Consider the following 15,373-nt stretch of genomic DNA (forward strand, 5'->3'; position numbering starts at 1 on the left):
TCCGGCAGTGAATAAACACGTTTTAAGCCCTCGAAGTGAGCATTTTGGGCCTTTTAAGTCACTTTTAACCATGAGCCAAATCTTGAGTTTTGGCTCCCTAGAAGCATGAAAATGAGGATAACGATGCTCATTTTATCTCCAAAAGTGATGATCCACCTCTGAGAGTCAAAATTAGTTGAAAGATGAAAATTTTCAAAACGGAACATTTTGGTAATCTCAGAGTCATTTCATCAGGTCGCGGGTCATCGATCGTTTTGCATGAAAAATTGAACGTTCTCGCATGAACATTAATTCACTCTAACTATTGTTTATATCTCTTCCCGCAGTGAATAAACACGTTTTAAGCCCTCGAAGTGAGCATTTGGGTCCTTTTAAGTAACTTTTAACCATAAGCCAAATCTTGAGTTTTGGCTCCCTAGAAGCATGAAAATGACGATAACGATGCTCATTTTATCTCCAAAAGTGATGATCCACCTCTGAGAGTCAAAATTAGTTGAAAGATGAACTTTTTCAAAACGGAACATTTTGGTCATCTCAGAGTCATTTCATCAGGTCGCGGGTCATCGATCGTTTTGCATGAAAAATTGAACGTTCTCGCATGAACAATAATTTACTCTAAATGTTGTTTATATCTCTTCGTGCAGTGAATAAACACGTTTTAAGCCCTCGAAGTGAGCATTTGGGTCCTTTTAAGTCACTTTTAACCATAAGCCAAATCTTGAGTTTTGGCTCCCTAGAAGCATGAAAATGACGATAACGATGCTCATTTTATCTCCAAAAGTGATGATCCACCTCTGAGAGTCAAAATTAGTTGAAAGATGAACTTTTTCAAAACGGACCATTTTGGTCATCTCAGAGCAATTTCATCAGGTCGCGGGTCATCGATCGTTTTGCATGAAAAATTGAACGTTCTCGCATGAACAATAATTTACTCTAAATGTTGTTTATATCTCTTCGTGCAGTGAATAAACACGTTTTAAGCCCTCGAAGTGAGCATTTGGGTCCTTTTAAGTCACTTTTAACCATAAGCCAAATCTTGAGTTTTGGCTCCCTAGAAGCATGAAAATGACTATAACGATGCTCATTTTATCTCCAAAAGTGATGATCCACCTCTGAGAGTCAAAATTAGTTGAAAGATGAACTTTTTCAAAACGGACCATTTTGGTCATCTCAGAGCAATTTCATCAGGTCGCGGGTCATCGATCGTTTTGCATGAAAAATTGAACGTTCTCGCATGAACATTAATTCACTCTAAATATTGTTTATATCTCTTTCCGCAGTGAATAAACACGCTTTAAGCCCTCGAAGTGAGCATTTGGGTCCTTTTAAGTCACTTTTAACCATAAGCCAAATCTTGAGTTTTGGCTCCCTAGAAGCATGAAAATGACGATAACGGTGCTCATTTTATCTCCAAAAGTGATGATCCACCTCTGAGAGTCAAAATTAGTTGAAAGATGAACTTTTTCAAAACGGACCATTTTGGTCATCTCAGAGCAATTTCATCAGGTCGCGGGTCATCGATCGTTTTGCATGAAAAATTAAACGTTCTCGCATGAACAATAATTTACTCTAAATGTTGTTTATATCTCTTCCCGCAGTGAATAAACACGTTTTAAGCCCTCGAAGTGAGCATTTGGGTCCTTTTAAGTCACTTTTAACCATAAGCCAAATCTTGAGTTTTGGCTCCCTAGAAGCATGAAAATGACGATAACGATGCTCATTTTATCTCCAAAAGTGATGATCCACCTCTGAGAGTCAAAATTAGTTGAAAGATGAACTTTTTCAAAACGGAACATTTTGGTCATCTCAGAGTCATTTCATCAGGTCGCGGGTCATCGATCGTTTTGCATGAAAAATTGAACGTTCTCGCATGAACATGAATTCACTCTAAATATTGTTTATATCTCTTTCCGCAGTGAATAAACACGTTTTAAGCCCTCAAAGTGAGCATTTGGGTCCTTTTAAGTCACTTTTAACCATAAGCCAAATCTTGAGTTTTGGCTCCCTAGAAGCATGAAAATGACGATAACGATGCTCATTTTATCTCCAAAAGTGATGATCAACCTCTGAGAGTCAAAATTAGTTGAAAGACGAAAAATTTCAAAACGGACCATTTTGGTCATCTCAGATCAATTTCATCAGGTCGCGGGTCATCGATCGTTTTGCATGAAAAATTGAACGTTCTCGCATGAACAATAATTTACTCTAAATGTTGTTTATATCTCTTCCTGCAGTGAATTAACACGTTTTAAGCCCTCGAAGTGAGCATTTGGGTCCTTTTAAGTCACTTTTAACCATAAGCCAAATCTTGAGTTTTGGCTCCCTAGAAGCATGAAAATGACTATAACGATGCTCATTTTATCTCCAAAAGTGATGATCCACCTCTGAGAGTCAAAATTAGTTGAAAGATGAACTTTTTCAAAACGGACCATTTTGGTCATCTCAGAGCAATTTCATCAGGTCGCGGGTCATCGATCGTTTTGCATGAAAAATTGAACGTTCTCGCATGAACATTAATTCACTCTAAATATTGTTTATATCTCTTTCCGCAGTGAATACACACGTTTTAAGCCCTCAAAGTGAGCATTTGGGTCCTTTTAAGTCACTTTTAACCATAAGCCAAATCTTGAGTTTTGGCTCCCTAGAAGCATGAAAATGATGATAACGATGCTCATTTTATCTCCAAAAGTGATGATCCACCTCTGAGAGTCAAAATTAGTTGAAAGATGAACATTTTCAAAACGGACCATTTTGGTCATCTTAGAGCAATTTCATCAGGTCGCGGGTCATCGATTGTTTTGCATGAAAAATTGAACGTTCTCGCATGAACATTAATTCACTCTAACTATTGTTTATATCTCTTCCGGCAGTGAATAAACACGTTTTAAGCATTCGAAGTGAGCATTTTGGGCCTTTTAAGTCACTTTTAACCATGAGCCAAATCTTGAGTTTTGGCTCCCTAGAAGCATGAAAATGACGATAACGATGCTCATTTTATCTCCAAAAGTGATGATCAACCTCTGAGAGTCAAAATTAGTTGAAAGATGAACATTTTCAAAACGTAACATTTTGGTCATCTCAGAGCAATTTCATCAGGTCGCGGGTCATCGATCGTTTTGAATGAAAAATTGAACGTTCTCGCATGAACAATAATTTACTCTAAATGTTGTTTATATCTCTTCCCGCAGTGAATAAACACGCTTTAAGCCCTCGAAGTGAGCATTTGGGTCCTTTTAAGTCACTTTTAACCATAAGCCAAATCTTGAGTTTTGGCTCCCTAGAAGCATGAAAATGACGATAACGATGCTCATTTTATCTCCAAAAGTGATGATCCACCTCTGAGAGTCAAAATTAGTTGAAAGATGAACTTTTTCAAAACGGACCATTTTGGTCATCTCAGAGCAATTTCATCAGGTCGCGGGTCATCGATCGTTTTGCATGAAAAATTGAACGTTCTCGCATGAACAATAATTTACTCTAAATGTTGTTTATATCTCTTCGTGCAGTGAATAAACACGTTTTAAGCCCTCGAAGTGAGCATTTGGGTCCTTTTAAGTCACTTTTAACCATAAGCCAAATCTTGAGTTTTGGCTCCCTAGAAGCATGAAAATGACTATAACGATGCTCATTTTATCTCCAAAAGTGATGATCCACCTCTGAGAGTCAAAATTAGTTGAAAGATGAACTTTTTCAAAACGGACCATTTTGGTCATCTCAGAGCAATTTCATCAGGTCGCGGGTCATCGATCGTTTTGCATGAAAAATTGAACGTTCTCGCATGAACATTAATTCACTCTAAATATTGTTTATATCTCTTTCCGCAGTGAATAAACACGCTTTAAGCCCTCGAAGTGAGCATTTGGGTCCTTTTAAGTCACTTTTAACCATAAGCCAAATCTTGAGTTTTGGCTCCCTAGAAGCATGAAAATGACGATAACGGTGCTCATTTTATCTCCAAAAGTGATGATCCACCTCTGAGAGTCAAAATTAGTTGAAAGATGAACTTTTTCAAAACGGACCATTTTGGTCATCTCAGAGCAATTTCATCAGGTCGCGGGTCATCGATCGTTTTGCATGAAAAATTAAACGTTCTCGCATGAACAATAATTTACTCTAAATGTTGTTTATATCTCTTCCCGCAGTGAATAAACACGTTTTAAGCCCTCGAAGTGAGCATTTGGGTCCTTTTAAGTCACTTTTAACCATAAGCCAAATCTTGAGTTTTGGCTCCCTAGAAGCATGAAAATGACGATAACGATGCTCATTTTATCTCCAAAAGTGATGATCCACCTCTGAGAGTCAAAATTAGTTGAAAGATGAACTTTTTCAAAACGGAACATTTTGGTCATCTCAGAGTCATTTCATCAGGTCGCGGGTCATCGATCGTTTTGCATGAAAAATTGAACGTTCTCGCATGAACATGAATTCACTCTAAATATTGTTTATATCTCTTTCCGCAGTGAATAAACACGTTTTAAGCCCTCAAAGTGAGCATTTGGGTCCTTTTAAGTCACTTTTAACCATAAGCCAAATCTTGAGTTTTGGCTCCCTAGAAGCATGAAAATGACGATAACGATGCTCATTTTATCTCCAAAAGTGATGATCAACCTCTGAGAGTCAAAATTAGTTGAAAGACGAAAAATTTCAAAACGGACCATTTTGGTCATCTCAGATCAATTTCATCAGGTCGCGGGTCATCGATCGTTTTGCATGAAAAATTGAACGTTCTCGCATGAACAATAATTTACTCTAAATGTTGTTTATATCTCTTCCTGCAGTGAATTAACACGTTTTAAGCCCTCGAAGTGAGCATTTGGGTCCTTTTAAGTCACTTTTAACCATAAGCCAAATCTTGAGTTTTGGCTCCCTAGAAGCATGAAAATGACTATAACGATGCTCATTTTATCTCCAAAAGTGATGATCCACCTCTGAGAGTCAAAATTAGTTGAAAGATGAACTTTTTCAAAACGGACCATTTTGGTCATCTCAGAGCAATTTCATCAGGTCGCGGGTCATCGATCGTTTTGCATGAAAAATTGAACGTTCTCGCATGAACATTAATTCACTCTAAATATTGTTTATATCTCTTTCCGCAGTGAATACACACGTTTTAAGCCCTCAAAGTGAGCATTTGGGTCCTTTTAAGTCACTTTTAACCATAAGCCAAATCTTGAGTTTTGGCTCCCTAGAAGCATGAAAATGATGATAACGATGCTCATTTTATCTCCAAAAGTGATGATCCACCTCTGAGAGTCAAAATTAGTTGAAAGATGAACATTTTCAAAACGGACCATTTTGGTCATCTTAGAGCAATTTCATCAGGTCGCGGGTCATCGATTGTTTTGCATGAAAAATTGAACGTTCTCGCATGAACATTAATTCACTCTAACTATTGTTTATATCTCTTCCGGCAGTGAATAAACACGTTTTAAGCATTCGAAGTGAGCATTTTGGGCCTTTTAAGTCACTTTTAACCATGAGCCAAATCTTGAGTTTTGGCTCCCTAGAAGCATGAAAATGACGATAACGATGCTCATTTTATCTCCAAAAGTGATGATCAACCTCTGAGAGTCAAAATTAGTTGAAAGATGAACATTTTCAAAACGTAACATTTTGGTCATCTCAGAGCAATTTCATCAGGTCGCGGGTCATCGATCGTTTTGAATGAAAAATTGAACGTTCTCGCATGAACAATAATTTACTCTAAATGTTGTTTATATCTCTTCCCGCAGTGAATAAACACGCTTTAAGCCCTCGAAGTGAGCATTTGGGTCCTTTTAAGTCACTTTTAACCATAAGCCAAATCTTGAGTTTTGGCTCCCTAGAAGCATGAAAATGACGATAACGATGCTCATTTTATCTCCAAAAGTGATGATCCACCTCTGAGAGTCAAAATTAGTTGAAAGATGAACATTTTGGTAATCTCAGAGTCATTTCATCAGGTCGCGGGTCATCGATCGTTTTGCATGAAAAATTGAACGTTCTCGCATGAACATTAATTCACTCTAACTATTGTTTATATCTCTTCCCGCAGTGAATAAACACGTTTTAAGCCCTCGAAGTGAGCATTTGGGTCCTTTTAAGTCACTTTTAACCATAAGCCAAATCTTGAGTTTTGGCTCCCTAGAAGCATGAAAATGACGATAACAATGCTCATTTTATCTCCAAAAGTGATGATCCACCTCTGAGAGTCAAAATTAGTTGAAAGATGAACTTTCTCAAAACGGAACATTTTGGTCATCTCAGAGTCATTTCATCAGGTCGCGGGTCATCGATCGTTTTGCATGAAAAATTGAACGTTCTCGCATGAACATTAATTCACTCTAAATATTGTTTATATCTCTTTCCGCAGTGAATAAACACGTTTTAAGCCCTCAAAGTGAGCATTTGGGTCCTTTTAAGTCACTTTTAACCATAAGCCAAATCTTGTGTTTTGGCTCCCTAGAAGCATGAAAATGACGATAATGATGCTCATTTTATCTCCAAAAGTGATGATCAACCTCTGAGAGTCAAAATTAGTTGAAAGATGAAAATTTTCAAAACGGACCATTTTGGTCATCTCAGAGCAATTTCATCAGGTCGCGGGTCATCGATCGTTTTGCATGAAAAATTAAACGTTCTCGCATGAACAATAATTTACTCTAAATGTTGTTTATATCTCTTCCCGCAGTGAATAAACACGTTTTAAGCCCTCGAAGTGAGCATTTGGGTCCTTTTAAGTCACTTTTAACCATAAGCCAAATCTTGAGTTTTGGCTCCCTAGAAGCATGAAAATGACGATAACGATGCTCATTTTATCTCCAAAAGTGATGATCAACCTCTGAGAGTCAAAATTATTTGAAAGATGAAAATTTTCAAAACGGACCATTTTGGTCATCTCAGAGTAATTTCATCAGGTCGCGGGTCATCGATCGTTTTGCATGAAAAATTGAACGTTCTCGCATGAACAATAATTTACTCTAAATGTTGTTTATATCTCTTCCCGCAGTGAATAAACACGTTTTAAGCCCTCCAAGTGAGCATTTGTGTCCTTTTAAGTCACTTTTAACCATAAGCCAAATCTTGAGTTTTGGCTCCCTAGAAGCATGAAAATGACGATAACGATGCTCATTTTATCTCCAAAAGTGATGATCCACCTCTGAGAGTCAAAATTAGTTGAAAGATGAACTTTTTCAAAACGGAACATTTTGGTCATCTCAGAGTCATTTCATCAGGTCGCGGGTCATCGATCGTTTTGCATGAAAAATTGAACGTTCTCGCATGAACATTAATTCACTCTAAAAATTGTTTATATCTCTTTCCGCAGTGAATAAACACGTTTTAAGCCCTCAAAGTGAGCATTTGGGTCCTTTTAAGTCACTTTTAACCATAAGCCAAATCTTGTGTTTTGGCTCCCTAGAAGCATGAAAATGACGATAATGATGCTCATTTTATCTCCAAAAGTGATGATCAACCTCTGAGAGTCAAAATTAGTTGAAAGATGAAAATTTTCAAAACGGACCATTTTGGTCATCTCAGAGCAATTTCATCAGGTCGCGGGTCATCGATCGTTTTGCATGAAAAATTAAACGTTCTCGCATGGACAATAATTTACTCTAAATGTTGTTTATATCTCTTCCCGCAGTGAATAAACACGTTTTAAGCCCTCGAAGTGAGCATTTGGGTCCTTTTAAGTCACTTTTAACCATAAGCCAAATCTTGAGTTTTGGCTCCCTAGAAGCATGAAAATGACGATAACGATGCTCATTTTATCTCCAAAAGTGATGATCCACCTCTGAGAGTCAAAATTAGTTGAAAGATGAACTTTTTCAAAACGGAACATTTTGGTCATCTCAGAGTCATTTCATCAGGTCGCGGGTCATCGATCGTTTTGCATGAAAAATTGAACGTTCTCGCATGAACATTAATTCACTCTAACTATTGTTTATATCTCTTCCGGCAGTGAATAAACACGTTTTAAGCCCTCGAAGTGAGCATTTTGGGCCTTTTAAGTCACTTTTAACCATGAGCCAAATCTTGAGTTTTGGCTCCCTAGAAGCATGAAAATGACGATAACGATGCTCATTTTATCTCCAAAAGTGATGATCAACCTCTGAGAGTCAAAATTAGTTGAAAGATGAACATTTTCAAAACGTAACATTTTGGTCATCTCAGAGCAATTTCATCAGGTCGCGGGTCATCGATCGTTTTGAATGAAAAATTGAACGTTCTCGCATGAACAATAATTTACTCTAAATGTTGTTTATATCTCTTCCCGCAGTGAATAAACACGCTTTAAGCCCTCGAAGTGAGCATTTGGGTCCTTTTAAGTCACTTTTAACCATAAGCCAAATCTTGAGTTTTGGCTCCCTAGAAGCATGAAAATGACGATAACGATGCTCATTTTATCTCCAAAAGTGATGATCCACCTCTGAGAGTCAAAATTAGTTGAAAGATGAAAATTTTCAAAACGGAACATTTTGGTAATCTCAGAGTCATTTCATCAGGTCGCGGGTCATCGATCGTTTTGCATGAAAAATTGAACGTTCTCGCATGAACATTAATTCACTCTAACTATTGTTTATATCTCTTCCGGCAGTGAATAAACACGTTTTAAGCACTCGAAGTGAGCATTTTGGGCCTTTTAAGTCACTTTTAACCATGAGCCAAATCTTGAGTTTTGGCTCCCTAGAAGCATGAAAATGACGATAACGATGCTCATTTTATCTCCAAAAGTGATGATCAACCTCTGAGAGTCAAAATTAGTTGAAAGATGAAAATTTTCAAAACGGACCATTTTGGTCATCTCAGAGTAATTTCATCAGGTCGCGGGTCATCGATCGTTTTGCATGAAAAATTGAACGTTCTCGCATGAACATTAATTCACTCTAAATATTGTTTATATCTCTTTCCGCAGTGAATAAACACGTTTTAAGCCCTCAAAGTGAGCATTTGGGTCCTTTTAAGTCACTTTTAACCATAAGCCAAATCTTGAGTTTTGGCTCCCTAGAAGCATGAAAATGACGATAACGATGCTCATTTTATCTCCAAAAGTGATGATCCACCTCTGAGAGTCAAAATTAGTTGAAAGATGAACTTTTTCAAAACGGAACATTTTGGTCATCTCAGAGTCATTTCATCAGGTCGCGGGTCATCGATCGTTTTGCATGAAAAATTGAACGTTCTCGCATGAACAATAATTTACTCTAAATGTTGTTTATATCTCTTCGTGCAGTGAATAAACACGTTTTAAGCCCTCGAAGTGAGCATTTGGGTCCTTTTAAGTCACTTTTAACCATAAGCCAAATCTTGAGTTTTGGCTCCCTAGAAGCATGAAAATGACGATAACGATGCTCATTTTATCTCCAAAAGTGATGATCCACCTCTGAGAGTCAAAATTAGTTGAAAGATGAACTTTTTCAAAACGGACCATTTTGGTCATCTCAGAGCAATTTCATCAGGTCGCGGGTCATCGATCGTTTTGCATGAAAAATTGAACGTTCTCGCATGAACAATAATTTACTCTAAATGTTGTTTATATCTCTTCGTGCAGTGAATAAACACGTTTTAAGCCCTCAAAGTGAGCATTTGGGTCCTTTTAAGTCACTTTTAACCATAAGCCAAATCTTGAGTTTTGGCTCCCTAGAAGCATGAAAATGACTATAACGATGCTCATTTTATCTCCAAAAGTGATGATCCACCTCTGAGAGTCAAAATTAGTTGAAAGATGAACTTTTTCAAAACGGACCATTTTGGTCATCTCAGAGCAATTTCATCAGGTCGCGGGTCATCGATCGTTTTGCATGAAAAATTGAACGTTCTCGCATGAACATTAATTCACTCTAAATATTGTTTATATCTCTTTCCGCAGTGAATAAACACGTTTTAAGCCCTCAAAGTGAGCATTTGGGTCCTTTTAAGTCACTTTTAACCATAAGCCAAATCTTGAGTTTTGGCTCCCTAGAAGCATGAAAATGACGATAACGATGCTCATTTTATCTCCAAAAGTGATGATCCACCTCTGAGAGTCAAAATTAGTTGAAAGATGAACTTTTTCAAAACGGACCATTTTGGTCATCTCAGAGCAATTTCATCAGGTCGCGGGTCATCGATCGTTTTGCATGAAAAATTGAACGTTCTCGCATGAACATTAATTCACTCTAAATATTGTTTATATCTCTTTCCGCAGTGAATAAACACGCTTTAAGCCCTCGAAGTGAGCATTTGGGTCCTTTTAAGTCACTTTTAACCATAAGCCAAATCTTGAGTTTTGGCTCCCTAGAAGCATGAAAATGACTATAACGATGCTCATTTTATCTCCAAAAGTGATGATCCACCTCTGAGAGTCAAAATTAGTTGAAAGATGAACTTTTTCAAAACGGACCATTTTGGTCATCTCAGAGCAATTTCATCAGGTCGCGGGTCATCGATCGTTTTGCATGAAAAATTGAACGTTCTCGCATGAACATTAATTCACTCTAACTATTGTTTATATCTCTTCCGGCAGTGAATAAACACGTTTTAAGCACTCGAAGTGAGCATTTTGGGCCTTTTAAGTCACTTTTAACCATGAGCCAAATCTTGAGTTTTGGCTCCCTAGAAGCATGAAAATGACGATAACGATGCTCATTTTATCTCCAAAAGTGATGATCAACCTCTGAGAGTCAAAATTAGTTGAAAGATGAACATTTTCAAAACGTAACATTTTGGTCATCTCAGAGCAATTTCATCAGGTCGCGGGTCATCGATCGTTTTGAATGAAAAATTAAACGTTCTCGCATGAACAATAATTTACTCTAAATGTTGTTTATATCTCTTCCCGCAGTGAATAAACACGCTTTAAGCCCTCGAAGTGAGCATTTGGGTCCTTTTAAGTCACTTTTAACCATAAGCCAAATCTTGAGTTTTGGCTCCCTAGAAGCATGAAAATGACGATAACGATGCTCATTTTATCTCCAAAAGTGATGATCCACCTCTGAGAGTCAAAATTAGTTGAAAGATGAAAATTTTCAAAACGGAACATTTTGGTAATCTCAGAGTCATTTCATCAGGTCGCGGGTCATCGATCGTTTTGCATGAAAAATTGAACGTTCTCGCATGAACATTAATTCACTCTAACTATTGTTTATATCTCTTCCCGCAGTGAATAAACACGTTTTAAGCCCTCGAAGTGAGCATTTGGGTCCTTTTAAGTCACTTTTAACCATAAGCCAAATCTTGAGTTTTGGCTCCCTAGAAGCATGAAAATGACGATAACAATGCTCATTTTATCTCCAAAAGTGATGATCCACCTCTGAGAGTCAAAATTAGTTGAAAGATGAACTTTCTCAAAACGGAACATTTTGGTCATCTCAGAGTCATTTCATCAGGTCGCGGGTCATCGATCGTTTTGCATGAAAAATTGAACGTTCTCGCATGAACATTAATTCACTCTAAATATTGTTTATATCTCTTTCCGCAGTGAATAAACACGTTTTAAGCCCTCAAAGTGAGCATTTGGGTCCTTTTAAGTCACTTTTAACCATAAGCCAAATCTTGTGTTTTGGCTCCCTAGAAGCATGAAAATGACGATAATGATGCTCATTTTATCTCCAAAAGTGATGATCAACCTCTGAGAGTCAAAATTAGTTGAAAGATGAAAATTTTCAAAACGGACCATTTTGGTCATCTCAGAGCAATTTCATCAGGTCGCGGGTCATCGATCGTTTTGCATGAAAAATTAAACGTTCTCGCATGAACAATAATTTACTCTAAATGTTGTTTATATCTCTTCCCGCAGTGAATAAACACGTTTTAAGCCCTCGAAGTGAGCATTTGGGTCCTTTTAAGTCACTTTTAACCATAAGCCAAATCTTGAGTTTTGGCTCCCTAGAAGCATGAAAATGACGATAACGATGCTCATTTTATCTCCAAAAGTGATGATCAACCTCTGAGAGTCAAAATTATTTGAAAGATGAAAATTTTCAAAACGGACCATTTTGGTCATCTCAGAGTAATTTCATCAGGTCGCGGGTCATCGATCGTTTTGCATGAAAAATTGAACGTTCTCGCATGAACATTAATTCACTCTAAATATTGTTTATATCTCTTTCCGCAGTGAATAAACACGTTTTAAGCCCTCAAAGTGAGCATTTGGGTCCTTTTAAGTCACTTTTAACCATAAGCCAAATCTTGTGTTTTGGCTCCCTAGAAGCATGAAAATGACGATAATGATGCTCATTTTATCTCCAAAAGTGATGATCAACCTCTGAGAGTCAAAATTAGTTGAAAGATGAACATTTTCAAAACGGACCATTTTGGTCATCTCAGAGCAATTTCATCAGGTCGCGGGTCATCGATCGTTTTGCATGAAAAATTAAACGTTCTCGCATGAACAATAATTTACTCTAAATGTTGTTTATATCTCTTCCCGCAGTGAATAAACACGTTTTAAGCCCTCGAAGTGAGCATTTGGGTCCTTTTAAGTCACTTTTAACCATAAGCCAAATCTTGAGTTTTGGCTCCCTAGAAGCATGAAAATGACGATAACGATGCTCATTTTATCTCCAAAAGTGATGATCCACCTCTGAGAGTCAAAATTAGTTGAAAGATGAACTTTTTCAAAACGGAACATTTTGGTCATCTCAGAGTCATTTCATCAGGTCGCGGGTCATCGATCGTTTTGCATGAAAAATTGAACGTTCTCGCATGAACATGAATTCACTCTAAATATTGTTTATATCTCTTTCCGCAGTGAATAAACACGTTTTAAGCCCTCAAAGTGAGCATTTGGGTCCTTTTAAGTCACTTTTAACCATAAGCCAAATCTTGAGTTTTGGCTCCATAGAAGCATGAAAATGACGATAACGATGCTCATTTTATCTCCAAAAGTGATGATCAACCTCTGAGAGTCAAAATTAGTTGAAAGACGAAAAATTTCAAAACGGACCATTTTGGTCATCTCAGATCAATTTCATCAGGTCGCGGGTCATCGATCGTTTTGCATGAAAAATTGAACGTTCTCGCATGAACAATAATTTACTCTAAATGTTGTTTATATCTCTTCCTGCAGTGAATTAACACGTTTTAAGCCCTCGAAGTGAGCATTTGGGTCCTTTTAAGTCACTTTTAACCATAAGCCAAATCTTGAGTTTTGGCTCCCTAGAAGCATGAAAATGACTATAACGATGCTCATTTTATCTCCAAAAGTGATGATCCACCTCTGAGAGTCAAAATTAGTTGAAAGATGAACTTTTTCAAAACGGACCATTTTGGTCATCTCAGAGCAATTTCATCAGGTCGCGGGTCATCGATCGTTTTGCATGAAAAATTGAACGTTCTCGCATGAACATTAATTCACTCTAAATATTGTTTATATCTCTTTCCGCAGTGAATACACACGTTTTAAGCCCTCAAAGTGAGCATTTGGGTCCTTTTAAGTCACTTTTAACCATAAGCCAAATCTTGAGTTTTGGCTCCCTAGAAGCATGAAAATGATGATAACGATGCTCATTTTATCTCCAAAAGTGATGATCCACCTCTGAGAGTCAAAATTAGTTGAAAGATGAACATTTTCAAAACGGACCATTTTGGTCATCTTAGAGCAATTTCATCAGGTCGCGGGTCATCGATTGTTTTGCATGAAAAATTGAACGTTCTCGCATGAACATTAATTCACTCTAACTATTGTTTATATCTCTTCCGGCAGTGAATAAACACGTTTTAAGCACTCGAAGTGAGCATTTTGGGCCTTTTAAGTCACTTTTAACCATGAGCCAAATCTTGAGTTTTGGCTCCCTAGAAGCATGAAAATGACGATAACGATGCTCATTTTATCTCCAAAAGTGATGATCAACCTCTGAGAGTCAAAATTAGTTGAAAGATGAACATTTTCAAAACGTAACATTTTGGTCATCTCAGAGCAATTTCATCAGGTCGCGGGTCATCGATCGTTTTGAATGAAAAATTGAACGTTCTCGCATGAACAATAATTTACTCTAAATGTTGTTTATATCTCTTCCCGCAGTGAATAAACACGTTTTAAGCCCTCGAAGTGAGCATTTGGGTCCTTTTAAGTCACTTTTAACCATAAGCCAAATCTTGAGTTTTGGCTCCCTAGAAGCATGAAAATGACGATAACGATGCTCATTTTATCTCCAAAAGTGATGATCAACCTCTGAGAGTCAAAATTATTTGAAAGATGAAAATTTTCAAAACGGACCATTTTGGTCATCTCAGAGTAATTTCATCAGGTCGCGGGTCATCGATCGTTTTGCATGAAAAATTGAACGTTCTCGCATGAACAATAATTTACTCTAAATGTTGTTTATATCTCTTCCCGCAGTGAATAAACACGTTTTAAGCCCTCCAAGTGAGCATTTGTGTCCTTTTAAGTCACTTTTAACCATAAGCCAAATCTTGAGTTTTGGCTCCCTAGAAGCATGAAAATGACGATAACGATGCTCATTTTATCTCCAAAAGTGATGATCCACCTCTGAGAGTCAAAATTAGTTGAAAGATGAACTTTTTCAAAACGGAACATTTTGGTCATCTCAGAGTCATTTCATCAGGTCGCGGGTCATCGATCGTTTTGCATGAAAAATTGAACGTTCTCGCATGAACATTAATTCACTCTAAAAATTGTTTATATCTCTTTCCGCAGTGAATAAACACGTTTTAAGCCCTCAAAGTGAGCATTTGGGTCCTTTTAAGTCACTTTTAACCATAAGCCAAATCTTGTGTTTTGGCTCCCTAGAAGCATGAAAATGACGATAATGATGCTCATTTTATCTCCAAAAGTGATGATCAACCTCTGAGAGTCAAAATTAGTTGAAAGATGAAAATTTTCAAAACGGACCATTTTGGTCATCTCAGAGCAATTTCATCAGGTCGCGGGTCATCGATCGTTTTGCATGAAAAATTAAACGTTCTCGCATGGACAATAATTTACTCTAAATGTTGTTTATATCTCTTCCCGCAGTGAATAAACACGTTTTAAGCCCTCGAAGTGAGCATTTGGGTCCTTTTAAGTCACTTTTAACCATAAGCCAAATCTTGAGTTTTGGCTCCCTAGAAGCATGAAAATGACGATAACGATGCTCATTTTATCTCCAAAAGTGATGATCCACCTCTGAGAGTCAAAATTAGTTGAAAGATGAACTTTTTCAAAACGGAACATTTTGGTCATCTCAGAGTCATTTCATCAGGTCGCGGGTCATCGATCGTTTTGCATGAAAAATTGAACGTTCTCGCATGAACATTAATTCACTCTAACTATTGTTTATATCTCTTCCGGCAGTGAATAAACACGTTTTAAGCCCTCGAAGTGAGCATTTTGGGCCTTTTAAGTCACTTTTAACCATGAGCCAAATCTTGAGTTTTGGCTCCCTAGAAGCATGAAAATGACGATAACGAT

This window comes from Lissotriton helveticus, chromosome 8, assembly GCF_964261635.1.
Source record: "Lissotriton helveticus chromosome 8, aLisHel1.1, whole genome shotgun sequence".
Lineage (NCBI taxonomy): Eukaryota > Metazoa > Chordata > Amphibia > Caudata > Salamandridae > Lissotriton > Lissotriton helveticus.